The sequence below is a fragment of the Cyprinus carpio genome, chromosome A2 (assembly GCF_018340385.1).
Source record: "Cyprinus carpio isolate SPL01 chromosome A2, ASM1834038v1, whole genome shotgun sequence".
NCBI classification, from domain to species: Eukaryota; Metazoa; Chordata; class Actinopteri; order Cypriniformes; family Cyprinidae; genus Cyprinus; species Cyprinus carpio.
The window spans coordinates 20,580,664-20,597,882 of record NC_056573.1 but is presented as its reverse complement, the minus strand read 5'-3'; positions in this window follow the sequence as shown (position 1 = coordinate 20,597,882).

Below are 17,219 nucleotides of genomic sequence, written 5' to 3'. Positions count from 1 at the left end.
CTGTCATTCTCATTCCCTCCTCCTGATTAATGTCTTGATTAAATGCCATGAAATGACTTGGCGCATGACACACACATATAACTGAGCTCTACAGATGTAATATTAAGCATGTCCACTTACATCAGTCCAGCTCTCATTGACAGTTCTTAGAATTTAGTAGCCATTTTTAAAATTGACTCAGACTGGTTTATTATTGATTCACTCAACTCTCAGTCTCAACCAATGCAAAAAAAGAGTTAATCTTGTCCATTGGAGGTGGCCAGTTACTATAAAACTATATAATCACTTTGTTCTGCTTTTAATGCTATATAACGAAGCTTGATTGTAAGGATTGTCATGGGCCAGTGTGAAAGATTCTGTATTTCATTGTGCTTTGGTTTACTGTAACAAATCTATCTATCAGAATCAGCATTGGTCGCACATATAAATTTGTTGTAATTTTAGATTTTCATTTTGTCGCGTTACTGTAATTGAGTAGCTTTTTTGTGTACTTCTACTTTTTAAAGTAATTTTTAAAATCTGTAATTTTACTTTTACTTAAGTATATTTTGTTTTAAGTATTGTACTTCGCTACATTTTAAAACACATTAATTACTGAGTAAAAAAAAAAAAAAAAATCGCTCCCTGGAAACTACTGCAGTAACTAATGGGCAGGGGGCAATTCTGGCGCTAAAATCATAAGAAAGATGCAGACGGACAAAACAGGCGTTAGTGGTGCAGACACCGCTGAAAACGAAACCCCGTCATATTCTGAAGTTGAACTCGAAGGAAATGAAGTGAACCCCTGGCCATATTTATGCTCTATTATGCAGTGTAAGCTGTGCTTACCCAGGGAGACCAAACTAGCAGCTTATAAAATCTCGACATCAACCCTTCGCAAGCATGTAGAGGTAAGCTAAATAATTGCATCGCTGCGTTGGTGGTTAAAATGAAGCTTTGACATTTTAGCAAGAGGTTTTGCACAAATTAGCCAAAAAGACAGTGGTGCGGAGTGTGCGATATATATTGTCTGCGATAATATCATAATTGTTGTTTTAATGATGTGCGCGCGCCGCGCGCATTTATAGTGCGTTCTTTCACTGTGTGATTTATTTATTTATTTTTTTATTTATTTATTTTTTTTTTACAACAGGTCAGTAAACATGTTAATTAAGAGACTTGCGTTTTAGACACCATATTGCCTGTTTTGGCTCTATTTTTACAACAAAAAATAATTCCAAACCCAGCCACCAAAGCACAGTTTTGCGTCTCTGAGCAACATGACAGTGTTTCGTTCCTGAATGAATCAATCGTTTAAATGATTAGGTTCAATCGCAATGACTCACTTATTAACAGTGACTTGCTGACCCTTACTGGCCATTTTAATTTCACATTTAAAGTATCTTTTGATTTTTTTTTTTTTAAATAATTAATTTCTTATAATTTCAAATGAGTATTCAACATTTTATGTCTTGTATATCAAAACATTATTCATGCATTTGTAACTGCAGGTTAAATGCATTCATGTCCTGCATTAAACAGTGTGTAAATACATCTTAATGCCACTTCCGATGAAGCTTCTGCATTTCCTCTGCATTGAAAAGATGAGTTTGTTGATACTGATTTGCCTGGTAACAGCCCAAATGTCTTATTATTCTAAATAACTGATTCCTTTGATTAAAAACAACTAGTTTGAGATTAATAGGCCTATCCCAGGGGTGTCAAACTCGGTTCCTGGAGGGCCGTAGCCCTGCAGAGTTTAGTTCTAACCCTGCTCCAGCACACATATCATGTATTTTTCAAATAAGCCTAAATGATTAGATTAGCTGGATCAGGTGTGTTTAATTAGGGTTATATCTAAACTGTGCAGGACTGGCCCTCCAGGCCCTCCAGGAACTGAGTTTGACACCCTTGGCCTGTCCCATTTTTGCCTCCATCCCACTGTTAAAATGTAACTAAGTAATTTTTACTCTGAGTACATTTTAAATGAGCTACTTTTTACTTTTATTTGAGTAGATTTTTAGACCGGTACTTTTACTTGTACTTAAGTAAAATTTCATTAATGTAATGGTACTTTTACTTGAGTAGAATATTTTTGTACTCTTTCCACCTCTGCACATCTATTCATTTCACTTGACCTTTTTAGATGTTGTGAATGCTTCTAGTTTAAATTTGTCATTATTTAGCTGATTGACATTGCTAGACAGGGTTCTCTCGAAATGGAGACAGCTTTGAATTGTGAAGGCAAAAGAAAATGGCTTGTAAGCATCAGTTTGAATGGACTGATAATAAGAAACAAATCAATACTGCTTTATACCAAAAGCTGTTGGTTTGCAGCAAAAGCCGATAAGTTAGGAGCATTTTTCTCAACAATTGCCAGCAAATTGCTCATTTTGTCTGATTTTTTTGTGCAATTATGTATAATTTGGCTTTACCGTTTAGGTATCCAAATTGAACAATTTTAGCCTTTGCTCATATCCACCTCTGTAATTTCAATATGAATTCATAACTGCACAATTTATGGTTTACTTTTGTATTGTTGTACCAAATCTTTTATACAACGTACAAAGAGATGAAAAATTATTGTGGAGCTCTGTATACTGATACATACATTATTAAAAATAAAGCTAAAGTGGTTTTTGCAACTATTTTGGGTTCCTCAAAGAACCTTTTAGTGAGCAGTTCTAAAAAGAATGATTATTTTCTTAGTTTAAAGAACATTTTAATCGTCTAAAGACCATAAATCCACTATGAAGAATCTTTTGTGGATATGGATATTAAGTTCTTAATGAAACCATCAGTGCCAGTACACTCTTAAAAATAAAGGTTCCAAAAGAGGGTATTTGTAATGATGTCATAGAAGAACCGATAATTCCCAAAGAACTTTCAATGAACAGTTTTTAAAAGAACCTTTTTTTTTTTTGTGTGAGGAACATTTTGATAATCTGAAGAACCTTTTTCCACTTTAAAGAACCTTTTTTTTTTGCATGAATGTTAAAGGTTCTTCATGGAACCATCAGTGCCAGTAAAGAACCTGTATTTAAACATTAATATTTAATAGTTTATGGTGAACCAGGAAAATCAGGCCACTTTATGACAATCGTCTCATGGTCAAAAAGTGGCCCAATCAACCTGAATTTGCTTTAACCTTTCATACACTGTATTACAGAAAATAAACACTTTTCTATTTGTGATTCCTGAAGTTTCATTCAAAAACTTTACAAACAACAAGCTCTAAAACTCTTTATAAGGAGGGCAAACAACAGTGTGCTGCTCTTGTGAAGCTCACGACTATTAAACGAGTCAGACACTCCCAACGAAACACAAGCCGGCAGTTCACATCTCCGTTCCCTTTGAAGCCATTCAAATATAGAATCAGGATGACAATCCTAAAGATGGATGACACGGTTCATTGTGACTCCGAGAGTAAACCAACTTCATTATTTGAGAATATTCCGCACTCTCAGAATCCTTTTCCTTTTCTCCCCTGATGAAATAAGAGAAGAGAGACAAAACAAAGATGGAAAGAAAAGTAAATACGAGTCACTCAGAAAGGTCTCACCTAAAATAAAAAGACTAAAATAAAATATTTAATACATCAGTAAGTGTTTTCCAAGTCCACATGGAGAAACTGAAGTGTTAGATTACATTTTTGAGGCATTTTTTGATGAATGTTTGCATTTTTATTCTATTCTCTTGTTTTTTAAAGTACATAGGAAGTGTGAACATCTTCAGTAACATTAACAGAATTTAAAATGGGATCATCTATGGGATGTTTTAACAATGTTTCAGTATGCATGGAGGCTAAATTCACTTCCTCCCATTGACATCTTATTACGGCGACCATTTAATCCTCAGTGACAAGGTCAAACCAAGATGCTCTCACTCGTCACATACTAATTGAGAGAGGCGAGACGATGGATTTTTTGGATATTGACCACAACAATGACTTCAATATCCTCAAATGAGACACTAAGAGCTCTGACCCTTATTATATTTCTGACCTCAAATATTTCCAGGCTTAAAGGCCAAAAATAAAAAAGGTGCGTGGTGATTTGGTGACTGTGTTATATTTCTTTTTCGAAAATGAACACAGAGCGACTTATTTCCCTTGCCAAGAGATCATTTTCCTGCTTTACAGTCCTATTTCTAGTGACTTGTAAATTAATTTAAATCTGAAATGAAGAGGCCTGGGGACGACCATAGAGAATATGTAAAACTCCCGCTGCTTATTCTGTTCTTGGTGAAGTTCTGCCGAGGCAATCTCACGGGTCAGTGCACGCTCTAAATTAAGTTACACATCCTAATTGCTGCCCGTAGCAATTAGAGCCAAAATATGGGTGCAATAAAATTAATACCTAGCCTTTGTTTGACTGGCCTCACTCTGGAGAAATTTTGTTTGTGTGCTAACCTGCTGGTATTTATTGAAGCCTTTGACATGTTGGTTTGCATCTGGATTCACCATTGAGTTCAGGCTCAGACAAGTGAAATGTTTCCACTGTGCACAATGTTCAATTCAATTCAAGTTTATTTGTATAACGCTTTTTACGATACAAATCATTGCAAAGCAACTTTACAGAAAATTAAGTTTCTACAATATTTAGTAGTAGCTTATCAGTGATGGCTGTCAGTTTATGTGCATACGGCAGAAATGTTTATAAATTAGGCAGAAATTAATAAAAGACGCAAAAAACAGACGATTAACACTATTAACAGCAATTATGCAATCAAACTTATAGCAAAATGTGGTAGTTCTGTATGTTGTCTCTGGGCTAGCATCATCTGAGGTCCTCTGAGGGGTTGGCATCATCTCTTCTCAGGTGTTATGGATCCAGACTGGAGCTTGTGTAAATCCTGTGGCAAAACAGAGAAACAAATAGAGACATAATTAGCGTAGCTGCTGTTCCAGCCAAGTAAAATTAATTAGTTTAACCCAAGCTAAAGAATAATAATGCGCATTTGATCAGATATAACTGCAGTCCAAAATTATGAGATGCATTATTTGAATGCTTGGCCAAAGAGGTGTGTTTTTAATCTAGATTTAAACAGAGGAAGTGTGTCTGAACCCCGAACATTATCAGGAAGGCTATTCCAGAGTTTGGGAGCCAAATGCGAAAAAGCTCTACCTCCTTTAGTGGACTTTGCTATCCTAGGTACTATCAAAAGTCCAGCGTTTTGTGACCTTAGGGAGCGTGATGGGTTGTAGCGTGGTAGAAGACTAGTTAGGTATGGAGGAGCTAAGCCATTAAGGGCCTTATAAGTAAGCAATAATATTTTGTAACTGATACAGAACTTAATAGGTAGCCAGTGCAGAGACTGTAATATTGGGGTAATATGATCATATTTTCTTGACCTGGTAAGGACTCTAGCCGCTGCATTTTGGACTACCTGTAGCTTGTTTACTGAGGATGCAGGACAACCACCTAGCAGTGCATTACAATAGTCCAGTCTAGAGGTCATGAATGCATGAACTAGCTTTTCTGCATCAGAAACAGGTAACGTGTTTCCTAGCTTGGCAGTGTTTCTAAGATGGAAGAATGCTGTTTTTGTAACATGGGAAATATGATTTTCAAAAGACAAGTTACTGTCTAATATAACACCCAGATTTTTGACAGTAGAGGAAGTAGAGTTAAAAGAAGTAACAGTATATCCGTCTAATTGCAAATTGTAATCTACAAGATTCTGTGTAATGTTTTTTGGTCCAATAAGTAATATCTCTGTCTTATCTGAATTTAATAGGAGAAAATTATTGGTCATCCAATCTTTTACATTTTTAACACACTCTGTTAGCTTAGATAATTTAGAAGTTTCACCTGGTCTTGTTGAGATATATAGTTGAGTATCATCAGCATAACAGTGGAAACTAATCCCGTATTTTTTAATGATATTACCAAGGGGCAACATGTATATTGAAAATAGCAGAGGACCTAGGACAGATCCTTGTGGCACTCCATACTTTACTGGTGATAAATGAGATGACTCCCCATTTAGATAAACAAAGTGGTAGTGATCGGACAGGTAGGATCTAAACCATCTTAAAACCTGCCCTTGGATACCTGTATAGTTTTGTAATCTATCTATGAGTATGTCGTGATCTATGGTGTCGAACGCAGCACTAAGATCAAGTAAAACTAGCAGTGACATGCAGCCTTTGTCTGATGCAAGAAGCAAATCATTTGTAATTTTAACAAGTGCAGTTTCTGTGCTATGATGGGGCCTGAAACCCGACTGAAATTCTTCATAGAGATTTTTTTTTTTTGTTATGATATTAATTGGGGGGAAAATGTTTTTTGTAAATTTTTGGGGATAAATGGAAGATTTGAAATGGGTCTGTAATTTGCCAGTTCACTAGGACCTAGTTGTGGTTTCTTAATAAGAGGCTTAATAACTGCCAGCTTGAATGGTTTTGGGATGTGACCTAAAGATAACGATGAGTTAATAATATTGAGAAGCGTTTTTTCTGCTACAGGTAACAACTCTTTCAGTAATTTAGTGGGTACAGGATCTAATAAACATGTTGTTGGTTTAGATGCAGTGATAAGTTTATTTAGCTCTTCCTGTCCTATAGTTGTAAAGCACTGCAGTTTATCTTTGGGTGCAATGGATAAAACTAAAGTATTAGACGCTGTAGAATCTACATTTGTTATTGTATTTCTGATGTTATCTATTTTATCAGTGAAGAAATTCATAAAGTCATTACTATTTAACTGTGAGGGAATATTTAGATCGGGTGGTGTCTGGTTATTTGTTAATCTAGCCACTGTGCTAAATAAAAACCTTGGATTGTTTTGGTTGTTTTCTATGAGTTTGTGGATATGCTCGGCCCTGGCAATGTGTTGATGCTAAGCTTGGATTTATCAAAATACTGCTTATTTTGTGTTTTCCCTTTTCTGTAGTAGGTGCAAGCAACCTCTTATTAACTCCTAAACACTGCAGCATTAAGTACAGAGCTGTCAGAGAGAACAGTGCAAGACTGGAGCAGTTTGGAAGAGGAGAGAACCAGCTAAAGAAGGATAATTATAGAATCTCATGGCCCAATGCCATAGAAAACATGTTTTTGTTTGTCTTCTGTGCCCCTTTGAGAGGAAGGGGTCCTGAATGTTTGGAATAGGTTGGAGAACTGTGGGTTTTTACACTCTCCTGCCTAATCATGTCGGGAAAGATCAAAACCTCAGGACAGATGGACAGCCTTTTCCTCGCCCACAATTTCTCCGCTTATCAGACACAGGAAGAGCTGAAGAAGAGAAAATGTCAAGGGGCCAGAGTCTCATTTGAACCTAACTTCTGTAATTATCAAGGCTAAATAAAGCTGCTATTTTCCAGCACTTGCCAGAATGTAAATTCAGTGTTTAGTGAGGCAAGCGAAATGTTGAACTAAATGATCTGATTGCCTATTTATCAGTATGAATCAATATTGAATCGAGATCAAACCTGAATAAACTGCAAGATTGTGGATGTTGTGAAATTTGTCTCAATTCCCAACCTAACTTGAAATGCAGACCTGAGAAACACAATCATGAGAAAATAAGGCTGCATTTAAATTCACATTTATCGCTCTCTTGCTTCTTCTTTATTAGAGATTTTCTCTTAGAAGATTATTATTATTATTTATATATTTTTTTCTCCTGTAGGTTGCTGTCTCCCAGGGCTATTTTTATATATATATATACATTTGAGGAAAACATAGAAGTGAGAGCACACTTATTAATGGTCTCTCACTTTGTTAATTTGCTGACTCACTAGCAAGTGAATATCTGTTTGGAGTCTGTGTGGATTTATGCCCTGAATCCGGGCAGGCGTCTCAGCTGTCTGTCCTTTTAGAATGGCTGCAGCGACCAGAGACATTTAGGGAGGTGAAATACTGGTGCATTTCAAAGAGAGTGGAATAATACAAATGGTGTGTGTATATCTGTCAGTGTACCTTGCTGAAAAAAAAAAAAATAATCTGAAATTTCCATATAGGTCTAGGCTGTTTTCTGCAATCTCATTTGTATTCAGGGGTATAGGCCTAATTTTTGTAAGATTTTTAGATACTCGTATTCACAATATCAACGTATGCATATCTTATAAAAACATAAAGTTATCCCAAAAACTATTTTGAGTGGCTTAAGCATTCAGATACTTCTATACAGAAAAGAGAATTTTGTTTTCAATACATATATATTTTTGTGTCTAAACTAAATGGAAAAGGAGATGAAATCTGATTAAGATATATTCTTTGCTGATAATAAGTGGTTTTTATGATGTATTGTTCTTTTTGGATTTCTAATTCAGTTGAAACAAAGTCTCATTGCCTCTCTTTGTCTTGTTTGTGTGTGATTAGACAACACTAAATCATCTTTCTTTCATTCTCTCTCACTCATCATTAATGCATGATTTGCATGGCAGACTCTTTAATCTGTTGGCTTGTTGAGACGCAGTTTTGATTTCCCTCTCGCTGTGTTTTATGTTGATTATATTCACATGCTAGGATTGACTGAAATTGAGAGACAATTAGTTTAAACAATCCTGGGCATAAAAAGGCTGTCTTCATATTTCATGAATAAGTCCATCTCTGCCCCTCCCCTATGTTCCTGAATACCATATCAGATTAAGATGGGTCACAAAATAAGAGATGGCTGACTGATAATACTTTTAGTGAAATTCATTTGCTCCTAACTCCATTCAGAAGAGGGATGAATTTGTGAAAACATATGCTTGCATTATACATGTTGAGTCTATAGGTATGTACTCAGATGCATAGTGTTTCTTTACAAAATGACATGGACACTTACCCTTAAAATTCAGTGTACCATCAGAATGTTTCAGAGATTGATATTTCAAAATAAAAAACAATTCCAGTCTCCTCCTTATACACTAAGCTATCATATGGCTTCAGAAGACTTGTAATATAGTGCAAGAGTCATGTGAACCTCTTATTTTTTTGGAGCTTTGCAACCCCTCATTCACTTTTATTATATATATATATATATATAAGATTATCTTTCAAAGAAAAATAACAAAAATATCAGACAGCATTTCAAAATGAGGATGAATAAATAATATCAGAATTTTCATATTTGGGCAAACTATCTCTTTAAGAAAATAAATTCTTTGTTAGTAAAAAGAAACCAGCTGGTACTACCATCCGGTAATCAGGCTACGGTGCATGAGCTAGCAATGGAAACAGGTTTTTCTTCTGTGTCTGTTGTTTAGTTTTTTACCGTTTTGTTGTGGAAACCAAGGATATTTTTTCCATGTAGAATCTCTTGACAGATTAGTTCCCTCATGCAGCCACCAGAACTCTTAAAACACCTGCGTGCACAGCTCATCAGCCTTGTTTACTGTACCAGTCAATGTCTCACAATGCAATTAGTCAGCAGCACCCAGTGCTGAGATCAGAAAGAACCGCGAGCAGAGATGAATCTGCATTGTATCCTGGGTGATCTTTCCTCAGAGCAGTCACCAGTGTGCCTCCCCTCGCGACAGAGTCATATTTTATATCTCTATGCTAATGCAATGAGCCTTTGCTCGGCCAGGCTCATTAATCTCATGGATGAGTCTCCATGCTCTGGGCCTGAGCCACAAGTTAGACCCCCACCCCAGAACCTGCTCCCTGAGGAGTCATGACAGCACACTTCACTCATTTGCTCTTCCGTCAGTGCCATAAAGATGCAGGGAGAATGCAAAGGCTGCAAGGTACTACAATCCTCTGGTACAAAACCTAGTCAGCTGCCTCACAACCTACTGACTACATAAGGCATCATCCTTTATAAGCGACTGATTTGGAAAACTGTGTAGCATGGTGACTTGAAATGCAGTTGATTTCAATAGAGTTTGATATTAGCATCTAATTCTGTAATATTATAAGTTTAGAAATTCATTGCACATACAGTACAAAGTTTGGGTAAAATAACCTTTTCTATCTATAATCTTTATTTATTTATTTATTTTCTGCAAGGCAAGGATGTATTAAATTGATGAAAGGAAAAGCATTTATATTGTTACAAACAAAATGTCTATTTCAAATACGCTGTTCTTTTGAACTTGCTATCCTTCAAAAAAAAAAAAAAAAAAAAATCCCAAAAACAGTATCATCGTGTCCACAAAAATATTAAGCAGAACAACTGATATCAACAATGATAATAATAAGAAATATTTCTTGAGTAGCAAATCAGAAAAAAAAAAATTCTGAAAAATCATGAGACACTGAAATTTGTAATCTAACATTTATTTCAAATTGAAATAATATTTCACAATAAGGCTGTTTTACTGTATTTTGAATTAAATAAATGCAGCTTTGGTGAGCATTAGAGACTTCCAAAAACATTAAAAAAAAATAATGGTACTGTATCTTACAGTAGTAAGCTAAATTAAGTTACCTCAACTTAAATTTCAGTCTGTTTGTTACACAAAACTGTTGTATGGCTTCAGAAAACTCAAAAATCAAACTCAGTGTAAGTTTTATTGTGCTTTCAAATGTCCTTTGAAGCTTAAAAGTGTCCATGTCCATTGTGAAATTAGTTAAAGGGATACTCCACCCCAAAATGAAATTTTTTGTCATTATACACTTACCCCCATGTCGTTCCAAACCCATAAAAGCTTTGTTCATCTTCAGAGCACAATTTAAGATATTTTGGATGAAAACCGGGAGGCCTGTGACTGTCCCATAGACTGCCAAGTAAGTAACACTATCAAGCTCCAGAAAAGTATGAAAGACATCGTCAGAATAGTTCATCTGCCATCAGTGGTTCAACCGTAACATTATGAAGTGACAAGAATACTTTTTGTAAGTGAAGAAAACAAAAATAATGATTTTATTCAATAATTCCTTTGTCAACAGTCTCCTCTGTGTCTCTCCATATCACCGTATGCAGTGTATGCTCTTCTGTATCATCCGCGCCACAAGGATGCGCTGTTTTCTTTCAAATCAAAGCTAAATACATGTAGAAACAACACATCCTTGTGGCACGTTGATACAGAAGAGCATACGCTGCATACAGTGATATGGATATCTTAAATTGTGTTCCAAAGACGGGGGGATGACATGGGGGTAGGTGATTAATGACAAAATTTTCATTTTGGGGTGGAGTATCCCTTTAAAGTAAGGGTTAGTTAAATGTGACAGAATTTTAAATTCAGTTAAACTAAGAGAATACATCTCTGTGTGTTGTAACATGTTCATTTATAGTACTGCTGATAACCAGACAAGTGTTTACATGAGAAGTTCACTTGGGGTTACTGAAGACTTTTAATCACTTGACTAGCACAACGTGACCTTGGAGCACAGATGCACTTACAACCAAATGAAAACTATCAGCAGCTCATAATATGACATTTCTTCAATAAATGAGAACACCTGGGTGAGCTGCAATGACTGATTTTTCTTTCATTAGTTCAATACAGCCTGGTTTGGACAAAGATGCTGCATTATTATGTTTTCTCTTTTTCTCATTATCATGTTTTCTCTCTTTCTCATTATCATGTTTTCTCTCTTTTTCATTATCATATTTTCTCTCTTTTTTCTACCCCTCTCTCTCTTCTCCAGGTAGAGTACATGAATAATTCATTTTATAATTCATTTGTTTAACCAACTTGATAACATTTCAAAATGAATGAAAAAACCTTAGGGAACAAATACTGGTGCCTTTGTGTGTTTGACAAAGAAAGTTTTCTCACTTGAGCAAGTGAGGGGGAAAAAAAGCGTCTTAAGGAAAACAGGAAACTGTGATTCTATAGACTTGAACAAGAACACCAGTAAGGGGGCCTTAAAAGTAAACAGTATAGGGCAGGTAAGTATTGACAGGCACTGTTTCCGCAGGTAAGCCTATTATGGAAAAGAAAAGCTTCCCTGTCAAAAAAAAATCCACATTTGTTGAATAGCTTCACTGATGGCATAAATTACTGGAGTACTTTTGAATTATGGTCAGTCCTACGCTTTCCAACATGAAATTCAAAAATGATGTGCAGTTGGGCAAAAATCACACAGCCTGCATTAATGAGCATTATGTTTTCTAAATATCTTTACATTCTACATTTGTTAGTTTTAGATGGCTGAAGAGGCATAAATTATGAGTTTTATAACCAGCTGTTATGAAACAATTAGGTAGTTAATAATTTGCGATAATAACTTACTCACTGTAGGCTAAATTATTTTTGGCTACTCGCCAAATAAATAAATGCACGTGAAACAAGGAATATTATTTTATAATTTTGCCTTTATATTATCTTAAAACTTCTGCTAAGAAAAAAATGTCTACAACAAGACATATGTAATAATATTATTAGCAAACTGTTGTTAATTAATTCGGATTAATATTTAATTTATTGTCGATTAATGCTGGAAGGAACAGTTCACCTAAAAATGAAAATCTGCTGAATATTTCCTCACCATTGGGTCAAGATTTAGATGAGTTTGTTTCTTCATTGGAAAAGAAATTTAGCATTACATCATATGTTCACCAATGGATCCTTTGCAGTGAATGGATGCCATCAGAATCAGAGTTCAAACAGCTGATAAAAACACCACAATAGCCCACAAGTAATCCACACAACTGCAGTCTATCAGTTAACATCTTGTGAAGTGAAAAGCTGCTACTTTGTAAGAAAAAAATCATCAAAGGCGCTTTGAACTTCAAACTGTTGTTTCCGGCTAAAGTATGTGTCCTCTATCGATAATATTGATTTCTCAGCGTAAAAGTCACCTCATCTGATTTAGGAGAGAAATATGCACAGATCGAGTTTACAAGTGAAAACAGTCCAAAACACTTGTAAACAAATATGTCAGCAGACTTTTATGTGAGAAAACAACAGGGGGCTTTTTCACTGGAGGAAGTGTTATTATTGATTATGGACTCAAATTTTGGCCAGAAGTGATGGTTTAAATTTAAAACACTTTATTGATGGATTTGTTTCTTACAAACACACAGCTTTTCACTTCACAAGAGTCGTGTGGATAATAGTGATGTTTTTACCAGCTGGTAAAACTCTCATTCTGATGGTTCCCATTCACTGGTGAGGAAGTGATGTACTGTAATGCTAAATTTCTCCAAATCCGTTCAGATGAAGAAACAAACACATCTACATCCAGGATGGCCTGTAGGTGAGCAAATTGTCAGCAAATGTTAATTTTTGGGTGAACTATTCCTTTAAGATCTCTGAGGTTTTTTTTATTACAAACAATAACGAAGTCAAAATTGCACACCATTTTGAATGAAACAAGAGAGTGTGAGTCTGCAATGATATGGAAAACATGAAAGTATTGTATAAAGTTGATATGCAGCATTGCTATGGATGATGGTGAACATAAGTTCAACCGCTTGATGCCATGACTGAACAATCAGAATAAAATATTCCAAAGAGCCATGGAATAAGGCAAATATATATAGTTTGCCATCTTCCTCGCATAACACTTAGAATGGGTGCAGGTAGCCATATGAGATGATTCAGGACTTACATCAGAATTTCTTGCCATCTAAATTCACACAGGCCTCAGTTTCAGGCCAGTTCATGTGTCCAGCCTGGCATGGCTCTCTTTTTCTGCAGGGAATAGAGCTCCGTTTTCTTCTATGCCAGTCCTGTCCATCTGAGGTAAGCAATACTTACACAATCTGCTGAAACACCCCCTTATCTATGTAGGTCCATTAATATTACACATTCAGCAACTTTGTTGGCATAAAAAATAGCTGCATACAGTAACTATTACCTCTCACTCTTACAGGTCTTAAAAATGGATCTTATATCTTGCTGTCACTGTCAAAACAAGGAATAAATAACTCCCACATGTAGCTGTTAAAGTTGTGCACATCATTAATTAAGTCAAGGCAGTTGAGTAAATCTAAATCCAGGAGGTAACAGGGTTTAAAAAATATACTTTGCCAGCACATGCTAGCCTGCTATGCGAGCTGAGATTATTTTTAAAACAGTCTGAATAAAAGAAGTTAACCATTGGTTGCTTTTGTCATCTCATGCCCTTAAATGTGTATTTGTATGAGTTGTGCGAGACACACAAAAATGTGTCATATCTCTTAAGGTCAGAGATGCAATGTAGGATTAGGATTAAAATTGTGTTCAGGGGAATTATAATCTTAGTCTAAATGTTCATGGTTGTCTCAGCTATCTATCCATTCTGACCAGAAATTATTTTTTTTAGTAATGAATTTGAGATTTAATGTTACCTAAATCCTCAATTCTGAGCTCTGCTTTGGAGAAAAATAATAACAACAACAACAGTATTCCAATGTGCTGTAGTAGAAGGACACAGTGATGCCAGGGGTCAGAGGTGCTCTTGTAAGCAAGTCTCAGGCCATAATCAAAAGCAGCCCTCTGTGTATAAAAGGGAGGTAGAGAGGTCTTTTTCCTTTCTGTTCAACTGTGCACAAAGTGAAAACAGTTGCAGGAAGGTATGACAGTAAAAGCTGCTTTCTTTCATAACAGAAACAATTCATAACAGGAGAACAGAGAGAGTTGTGGCAAACCAATACTCCCATCAATATTACACACAGCAGCAGGGGTTGCCAATTTCAGGTGAAGGAAATCAGATTTTGACTCCCTTTCTAGGAAAATACAGGATAAATCTCAATTTCTTTATACAACACATACAATTTGAGGTTTAACCGGCTACTTCATCCAAAAATGAAATTGTTGTCATCATTTGGTCAATGTAATATTTGTTCTAAACCTTCAGAACTTATATTTTTGAAGACAATATTTTGAAAAATAATTGTAGAGTAATTGATGATAAAATATTGTTAATTTTTTTGTATGAATTATCCAATTAAGTGTATATGCTAGCAACTATGTAAAAAGAGTCATTGTTAGACTGTTAATGTGTTTTAGTGCTAAAGACATCACATTTTGACTTACTGACATACAATTTTGTTTATCTGTTTTAATAGAAATAGATGTATTTCATACTAGATTTTCACACACACATATTTAGCCAACCAAGGTAAATTCTAACATTACAGAATTGTGACAGTACATAAATATTTATGGATGAACAAGCACACAATTCAATTATAAAGTGTTTTGTATTTTAGATATTTTTATTAACAGTTCAGTGCAGAAAGAAACTGATTCCACTATTTACAAAAAAAAAATGGGGGGGGGGGGCAATATTCTGATTAACAGTTCATAAAAGAAATATAAAAGCCAAAAGTAAACCATGGTCTGGTCCATATACAGCTTGTTGTGTCAAGGATTTCCAAGGTTCTCTCAAAGTTATGAACAAACGTTCTTCCAGTAACATTAATTCAAAATTATCTGGTCTTTAATAATGTTCTTAAAATGTAAGTACAAAAATATTATTCAAACATTGGTCAGGTAATGTTTTTTTATTCCTAAAACATTTTAGTTGGACGTTCATCTAATGTTTTTAAATGTTACTACTTGTTTCCGAATGTTCAGAGAACATTCAAAAGTAACATTCCCATAATTTTTGCAAAATTATAAAATTGATCACACCGTTAGTGTGTGATCCTCAGTCGTTTAATGTATGATTTCTAGTTTATCTCTGTAACCATTTACAAAGTTGGCAACTGTGTGATGCCTTTTATTTTAAAATCAGTTCCTATATTAAAAGTTGTGTAATGTATTCCATTCTTTACATGTAAACTCTTCTTAATGGTTTTACATGTGGTTAGTCATGGAAGCCTCGTATAAAACTCTTAATATATTTATGGGTCGATTGCATATTATACAGGACAGCTGACACCTCTAGTTCACACTAACATTAACTAGCTTCAACCAATGCATACATACAATGCATCTATACTGTGCACTGAATACTAAAACAATGGAGAAATGTACTAGAGTGAAAAAGTTCTGCACAATGGAGCCCAGCATGTGAAAACTGGAGCTTTTGTGTCTGCAGAAGAGAACCAGAGGACAGGACACACTTTACAATTCATAAGCTCCTCAGTGACAAATGATCAGCCACAACACAAGCATTTCCATAGCTTCATTATGCAATGGGTCCCCAGGCGCAATAATCATGATATCAAATGACAGGCTTTCTATAGGCCGCTGCTGTAGTTGTAAATAAAAGTATGTTAATTTGGCTTGCGGTATTTAAGCGAGCAAGTTGCACACATCATTTGTTTAAGTTAATTTGTACATGATCAGGCCATTCTGAGAAGAGAGACAGAGGAGCCAGGGAAATGTTAAGTAGGCTTATGTGTAACGATAAGCATTCATTTGATAGTTTTAGTAGAATGATGTTTTGCATGGATGTCAGTTTACTTAGCTTTTCATTTACCTGTAGTTGTGTTTGATGTGGAAGAGGCAAATATGATTAAGGCAAAATAGAATTAATGTCTGTGTAAATTGTGTATAATGTCAGTATAGAATTTATAGAATTCAATAATAATTTAATTATTTTTGCCTGCTTCTCTCAACATATTCACTGAGATTTAGTACATAAAATTTCCCACAAAACAACAACAACAACATCATAATAATATTAATATATAATATAATAATATAATAATAAAAAAGATCTATTACAAGAGGCATGCTACTCTTGCACATTCATGAGGCAAAATTAAAAGCCAATGGCAATGAACAACTACAGATCTCTTTATACAATTCAGCACAGCTCTCAATACCGCCCGCTAGCTGTGATGGAAGAGTGCAGGCTTGGTACTACATACTGTAGCTCAACGATTCTCCTGTTGATTTTATGTTTCACTGTCAAAGAGCAGTCTCTCATTCTTTACACAAACTCATGTGTGTGCTTTGGGTGTTCCTTTTTTTACTTGATAGAAAGGGGAACTATAGTTTTTTTATTTTTTTATTTTTGTGTGCTTAATGACAAATTGGCGTCTTATATTTTAAGGCAAGTTCATCTTTCACAGTGTTTATTATCATACCATTTAATCTGTTAAATAAATTCATTTTCCAGCCAGCACTATAAAACCGTTTGAGTGACTATACACAGCAATAGTCATTAAAGCATTTGAAAACTTAACATCTTTTTGACACTGAATCCTCATGTCTTTTTACCATTTTTACCATTGTTGTACTGTTTTATACAGTAGGCTATGTCATAAGTAGACATAGACTGTTTATTTTTTATCTTGCTTATTTACTTACCATTGACTATAAATAAATTATGCAATTTTAAATAGTTTGTTGTTTTTTATTTAATATTTGTGCTCATACTAACATGCTGTTTATTAAATAAAAGTCTTATCAAATTAATGCATTGTTAAACATTTTTACATTGCTATAAAATAATAAATGATTTTGTCTATTTTTTT